The sequence below is a fragment of the Echinops telfairi genome, unplaced genomic scaffold (genome assembly GCF_000313985.2).
Source record: "Echinops telfairi isolate 266 unplaced genomic scaffold, ASM31398v2 ScPeMD7_5592;HRSCAF=6446, whole genome shotgun sequence".
NCBI lineage: Eukaryota > Metazoa > Chordata > Mammalia > Afrosoricida > Tenrecidae > Echinops > Echinops telfairi.
Window position 1 is genome coordinate 13,132,450 of NW_022109491.1, and position 7,768 is coordinate 13,140,217.

The 7,768-nt window shown below is 45.6% G+C and overlaps 1 non-coding gene across 1 annotated transcript; it reads right to left on the reverse strand.

Moving 5' to 3' along the window:
• Positions 1-6,073: 6,073 nt before the first annotated feature.
• Positions 6,074-6,180, reverse strand: LOC115871440. The gene has a single exon (XR_004047305.1). It is a non-coding gene; the product is annotated as a U6 spliceosomal RNA (small nuclear RNA).
• Between the last annotated feature and the right edge of the window lie 1,588 nt (positions 6,181-7,768).

A 7,768-nucleotide genomic window follows, 5' to 3' on the forward strand; every position in this document is an offset into this window, starting at 1 on the left:
CAGGGGATTCAATGTCAAGTTGGAGGGTTCTCATAGGGGATGGCCGTAGGGGTTTCTCCAGTCTCTCTTAGATCAGTCGGTCTGGTCCTTCCTTTTCGTTTTTTGGTTTGAGAGTGGTTCCACACGTTTTAGCCCATTCTAGCTGGGACCTTCGATTGCGGTTTTGGTGCTAGTAGGCGGTATTGCTGCGGGGCACCGTCTGAGTTCTCCTGTTCGAGGAGGCTGTGGCTTTGGTGGGCCACTCATTAATCTTGGGGACTGATAACCTCCCGAGTCTTTGCTTTTCTTGATTCCTCTTCGTTCCAGGTGGAAGCAACCAAGACTTGCTTCTCCGATGGCTGCTCATCAGCTTGTAAGACACCAGGTGCTAGTCACCAGACAAGGCTGTAGAACATTATATTTATGGACTGGGTTTGGCCAATTGATGTAGATTTTCCCTGAGAACGCTGGTTATAGTTCTAGCACTTACCATACTGGTCCTTTCTTCATACATGCTTCTCAAAGTGCTCCTTGATCTCCGTCACATTGCTGCCACCCCACCCCCATTGTGCATTGCCTTTCCTTTCACCATAATTGTATGTGTGGGAAACTAACACGGAGGGAAATAGGATGAGGACTATATTCCCTAATTTAGAGGGAATCTGGAAAGCCAGTATTTCATGGTAGGAAAGCCTCCACTTTGATAAGTTAGAGGTTAAGTCCTAGTACGTTGTCCTGCTTTAAATATGCCCACAGATTCTTCCCTAAGAGCTATGCTGCCTTAAAGTGAGCACATGGTTGATTTTATCCCCCTATAGAAGCAGACATCCTTTTGCTCTCTCCTCCCACCGTGACACCCCGCCCTCCTTGTACCTTCCCCCAGTGCAGTTATTCGGGTTCCTCACCTATCAGCCCATGGACCTTAATGCAGATACCACCCACCTTGTGAAACATGGAACTACTGAATATGCATATCTTATGGCGACCTATCAATGTCCCAAGATAGTAAAGAAGCTCTCTCTTCTCCCAGTTCCACATGGTCCATCAAGAGGGGCTGAGAAGAGCATGCTACCAAAGAATGTGTCCGACTCCTTTATTTTATTTTCTCTCCTATCTTTCTTATTCTCTATGACTTTACTATAACTTGTACTATGATGTTATCACCGTACAATTGCATCTACTGACCTTTTGGTTGTTGGAGGCAGGCTTCCTCTGACATGGATGATCTAGTTATTGATTTTCTCTCCTCCCAGCCCCCATGACTGGTAACTATCAAAGAATGTTTCTGTGTGTCCACCTATTCTTGAGTTTTTATAGTAGTGGTCTCATGCAGTATTTATTTATCTTTTGTGATGAACTGATTTCACTCAGCAAAATGTCTTCCAGGTTCATCCATGTTCTGAGGGGTTAAGCACATTCATCGTGGTTCTTTATTGTTAAGTAGCATTCCATCGCATGTAGGTACTGCAGCTTGTTTATCTCTCCATCTGTTGTTGAACACAAACTGTTTCCGCCTTTTTGCTATTGTGAGCAAGACTGTGATGAACATAGGATGTGCCTCTGTCTAGTCCTGACAGAGTTCTTCTGTCTCTTGGATTTACTTATATAGGTAGGCGTGGGATTGTTGGATTGTATGTTGTTTCTGTTTTTTCAGGAAGCATCAACAGGGCTTCTTAGCAGTCACGCCATTTTACGATCCTACCATCAATCTGCAAGAGTTCCCATCTCCTGACAGTCTCATCAGCAGCATGTGTTCTCTGCTGTTTGGCTGGTTGCCGTTCTTGCTGGGGGGATGCGGCAGATCCCCGTAATTTAGAGCTGCATCTCTCTAGTAGATGGAGCTTGAGTCGCACTGTGGGTTAGGTGTTGGATTCCTAACTGCCAGTTGACAACTCAAACCTACCAGCTGCTCCTTGGGGAAATGCGAGGCTGTCTGCCCCCACCAAGATTCACAGTCTCAGAAACCCAAAGGAGCAGTTCTACTCAGTCCTATAGGAGCGCTGTGTGTTGGAATGGATTGGTGATGGTGGTGTGGAATGGCTGGCAAGAAGCCCTTGTGGTGCCGTGGTTAAAAGATGTGGTTGCTAAAACCAAAATATTGGTGGTTTGGATCCACCAACTGCTTTGTGGGAGAAAGAGGTGGCAATTTGGTTCCACAGAGATTTGTAGCCCTGGAAACTATGTCGGGAAGTTCACCTCTGTTCTATGGGCTCCCTCTGAGTAGGTATTACTTGACAGTGGTTGGGTAGTGGCTAATGAGCATAAACATCATGGATAAGTCTTTTAAGTCCCTAATTCGATTGTTTCTTAAGGACCGAAGCTTGGGGGGTGCTATTGTCATTGGTGTTGCCGTTAGGATTTCCCTTTGTTAAGAAGAGGGCTCTAAGAACATTTTTGTATGTGGTTCTTGCACCCTGCTGCTTCGCCGCACTCTCTCTTAGTCCCAGTAGCTTTCTTGTGGATTCCCTGCATATAGTACCCTCTCCTATGAGGCTAGAGGTGGGCTCACTTCTTCCTTCGCAGTTTGGTTATCCTTCGTTTCCTTTTCTTGCTTTCTGAAGCTAGCTAGGGCTTTCGGTACAAAGCTGACTGAGTTGGTTTCCCCTTCTCAAGTGGGAATGCTTTGAGTCTCTATCCACCGAGGGGAATGCTGGCCGTTGATTTTGGATATATGTCCTTAATTATGTTGAGAAATGCCCCTTCTATCCCTATTTGCTGAGAGTGTTTGTTAGGAAAGATGGTTGGCTTTTATAAAATGCCTTTTCTGCATTCACTAAGATCATCACGTGACCCTCTCCTTTGTTTCATGTATGTGATTAATGGCAGGGATTGGTTTTCTAGCCCACTTGGCTATGATTCTTTATTTGGACACACTCTTGAATTTTACTGGCAAAAATTTTGTCGAGAATTTTTGCATCTGTGCTCATCAGAGATATTAGTTTATAAAATATATTTTTAGTCGTGTCTTTGCCTGGCTTTGGTATCAGAATTATGTTGGTTTCATTGAAGGGATTTGATAGTATTACTTCTTTATTTTTATAGAAACCTATTCCTAGAGTCATTTGAGGAGAATTGGTGTCAGCTCCTCTCTGAATGTTTGGTTGAATTCTCCAGTGAAACTTTCTAAGCCAAGGCCTTCTTTTGTTGGGGTTTTTAAAATAACCTCTTCAATTTCTTCTTTTGTCCCCAGATACTTTTTAGTTGTTGGCAGTGTAGAGGTGATTATCGTGGGGGATGGATATAGGTTCTTTACCAAAGGAGGAAGTGTCTGGAGTCACAGCTATCCTGGTATATATTTCTTCTTGAATTTTTCTCGAACTCCTGCATTTCTTATCGACGAGACCAGTCTTTTCCTTTTAGTAACTGCAGTGCTTTGACTGTCAGTACTTCCTCTTCCTGCCCCCCATGCGGAAGTTTGCTATCCGTTTGAGATATTATTGCAAATGACAGCCATCTTCAGCAGCCTTTGCCACAGAGCAGATGGGGGAGAACTTTGTAGAACAACCTCTCTGAGTTAAGGCTGAAGATGGCAGTGCCACCTCTTCCTGTTGACTTCTGAATGTTGTGAGACGTAGTACCCTCACCCGTGGGCAGTTAGTGTGGGGAAAGGGACTTCCCCTTTCTTATTCGAGCATTTTTTTGTTTGAGTTAGGTCAGTTGCGGTTGTAAGTCAAAGAAACTTGGAAGTGGTTAGTAGAACATGATGGCAGCTGGGGGCCTGAGAAATCTCACAGTGCCAACCCCTAGAGAGGGACTCATTCAATTCTTACCTTGTCCCATGTTCAAAAAGCCAGGGAAGGTAGTCATGGGTTCAGTTTAGGTCAGGTATCCACTCCAAGCCAATCAGCTTCAGGTATCCACTCCAAGCCAATCAGCTGTGGCCAAAGGAGTGATGTCATGTTATAGAAAATGGTTGTTTCTATAATAATCCTGTGAATGATGAAGAAGGTTCTCAGAGAAAGTTCTTAGACAGGAGGAAAGCTCATTGAAGAAAAAAAAAGAAAAAGAAAAGGACACCAATTTATGCAGAATGCTTATTGGGGAGGAGGTCTGGGGATGCTCGTGCCTTGGCCCCTCAGCTGCTTTGTGTGGACTCCCTGTTATGGAATGAGCCCCTCCAGGCTCTGACGCATCTCATGACTACTTTGGACATCAAAAAGCCATATCAACCACCTAGCAGGACTCATGTTGCTGGGCTTGTCTTTGTGGGTTCATGCACTAGGTTGGTCTCAAGCCTGGCCTTCCCCCATTCCTCCTGCCTATGTTTAAGAAGACATGGCAAGCAGAAAAAGCTAGTCTCTGGTGTCTGACTGAGCCCAGTTCAAGTTCGGCCTCTGTTGTTACTAAGTCATAACTTGGACAAGGTCTATCCCCTCTCTGAGAGGCAGTTTTCTTATTTCTGAAATAGAGACAGAAGTATTCACCTTGCAAGGTTATGATGAAGGTTAGAGACAATTGCTACCGGTGGTTCTCAACTCGAATGTGCATCAGAGTCATCTGGAATGGACGAGGCTCGTAAGAGTTTCTGACTTGGTAGATTTCCAGTGAGGTGGCTGGTCTAGGGCACTATGTTTGGAGAACCCCTGGTTTTAATTTGTAATGCTTCTCAATGGAAGTGATTTATCCCACCTCATTCCCACGTGCACGGGGCATTGGCAATGTCCGGAGATGGTTTGGATGGCCACATCTGGGTGGAGAGCGGCTACTTGAATGTAGGGGGCAGAGGCCAGGTATGGTGAACATCCACAATGCACAGGATGGCTGACCACAGCAAAGAGCGGAGCCATAATGTCACCGTGGTGACCTTGGGAGCCCCTGGCCTTCAGTAAAGCTGGGGTCCTGGCTGTCCTTGGTAGTGTGTTACCCTGGCAATGTTATTTCCCTTTTCTAGGCTTCTGTACTGTGCAGAATGAGTTCTAAGAAATGTTGCAGCTCTTGCATCCAACTGCCTCCATCAACGAAGTCATTCAGTACCCAAACAGGCACATCACGGTGCTGCTTCCACACACGGCTCTTCTCGGAGAGGGTGCACTAGGCAAAGACTTTGAAAATATGGTTGACTGTCTAGTATGATGGGTAACGGCTGCCTTACAATCCTGCCTGAGTATGTGTTTCCTTCCTTGTCCTGGGCTGATTTAGAGAAGCAATGCCAAGGCCTCTCTTTAGGGTTGTTTCTATGTCAGAAATGCAAGCGCTAATGAGGGCTTTAGGGGCACGTGCTTGCTAATTGGTGAGGATAACAAAGAGCATATGTATAAACCACCATCATCAACGTTTTTCACACTTGGTTAATTGCAGGCAACAGTTTTTGTTTGGAAATTAATAAAAAATGTTTATTGTAATTAGTTCTCATCGACACCATTGTATTAATTAACAGTAGCTCTTGGTGTCTAGCTCACTGAAGTAGAAAGGAGGGACTTGCAGGAATGAAACAGGCAAGGGCCTTCCTTGGGCAAGCGCTTGGTTGTCGTCTTTGATTTCTCAGCCCCTGTTGGTAGGAAAAGAGGTATCTCTGCTGGCGTGGTCAGCTCTCCGGGGTTTCTCGGGATTTGTCCAGGGACAGCTCCTTAGCCCTGGGTGAAGTCAACCTCGATGGTTGGCAACCCAAGGGGTGACGGAAGACAGGCCAGTAGGAGATACACCCTTTGCAAGGAGACCAAGAGAAGATGGAAAGCGACAGACAACTGCTTCCTGACTTGTTTCCTAAGATGATTGACAACGGGGCTGGAAGAATGAGCAGGCAGAGAGAGGGAGAGATGCTGGTGGAGGGGACATATCGATGAAAGGGAATTGCTCAGGCAAAGACCCTCATGAGAGCGACAAATGGAGGAAGCTTGCATATATTGAAGTGGGGGTCGTGATTGGGGGTAAAGGGGTCGGAAAGGTAGGATTTGAGCATCTTTTGACGTGAGTAGGAAAAATATGGTCTCAGCGCTGATTCAGCACGGCTGTAATAGAAATACATGTATCAGGCGTCCTCAAACTGTGACCCGCCGAGGACGTTTATCCAGCCCGCCGGGTGTTTTTGGCCCGTTTGTTTTTTATTTCAAAATAAGCTATGTGCAGTGGGCATAGGAATTTGTTCATAGTTTTTTTTAATATGGAATGCTTCACGAATTTACATATCATCCTTGCACAGGGACCATGCTAATCTTCTCTGTATCGTTCCCATTTTAGTATCTGTGCTGCCAAAGCGAGCACCATGTTTTTTTTTAAAACTATGGGTTTGAGAGACAGTGAACTGGCCCCCTGTTTAAAAAGTTTGAGGACACCTGGTGTAGATGGCTTTAACCAACAGAAATGTGTGTGCACAGCGTTGAGGAGGCTGGGAGTGCAAATTCCTGGTGCTGACTGTGGGGGAAGCCTTTCTCCCTCTGCAAACACTGGAGGGAAGGCTTTGTCTCATCTGAGTGTCTGCTCCTGGCAATCTTCACGTGGTCGCTCGCGTCTCACCTTCTGGCTTCTTTTACTTGCCTTTCAATCTCTGAAGAGATTGTTTTAAGACCGTGTGTAACTCTACTCTCATGAGCCCATTCCCAAAATGGATTATAACCACCGATCTAGTGGTTAGGATTTACAGCATATAGATATATGTGTATGTGTGTATAAATCATTTTTTTGGGTGGGGTGCAGTGGGGTGGGGGGATGGGGGCACAATTTAGTCTATAGCAGAGAGATGGTATGATCGTAAAGCACTTTAATTACAAAAATCCCTCTGCTGGCTAATGCGATCCCGGAGAACGGGATTTCAGGAGAGCAAGAAGGAAGTAAAGGGAACAGTAGGAGGGCACTGTGGTCACGCAGGAGAGAGGGAGATGGCTGGGTCATGGTGGCCGGAGAGGCGGTGGGGAGAAGAGGAATTTGGGAACCAGTGGGAAGAATCCTCCATGGGACTTGGGCACTGGTAGGGTCTGGAGGGGTTTTTGGCTCCATGGGTTGGATGGATGGAGGCACCATTGGGCAGCCCCCTGGGTTACAGGGGTGTGGTGTGGATGATGGCTGAACAAGTTGGGTAGAGAAGATCGAGAATTCAATTTGGGATAATGAAGCTTAGATATCTGGGAGCCTCCCAGTGGGCTTGTTGAGAATGGAGTTGGATATTTAGTATTGGTAGGACTAGAGGTTGAGGTCTGGGAGTCTTTGGTGTAGAGATGTGAAAACACGAGATGCAGAAAACAAGGACGTAATGAGGAGAGGAGGCTCTTTGCAAAGCATAGGTGAGGAAGTGGAGCGATGAGATAGGGAAGATACAGCAGTTTCCATATGTCCATGACATTAAAAAAAATAATTTTAATTGGGTGCTCATACAGCTCTTATCACAATCCAGATATACATCCATTGTGCCAAGCACATTTGTACATATGTTGCCATCATCATTTTCAAAACATTTTCTTTTTACTTGAGCCCGTGGTATCAGCTCCTCATTTTTTCCCTCTCTCCTCGACCTTCCCTCTCTCATGAACCCTTGATCATTTATAAATTATTATTATTTTTCATGTCTTACACTGACCAATGTCTCCCTTCACACTTTTCTGTTGTCCTTCCCCCAAGGAGGAGGTTATATGTAGATCATTGTGATCGGTTTCCCATTTCTCCTCCCACCTTCCCCTTTCCCTCCTGGTATTGCTACTCTTATTATTGGTCCTGAGGGGATTATCTGTCCTGGATTCCCTGCATTTTGAGCTCTTATCTGTACCTGTGTACATGCTCTGGTCTAGTCGGATTTGTAAGGTAGAATTGGGGTCATGATAGTGGGGGGAGGAAGCATTAAAGAACTAGAGGGAAGTTG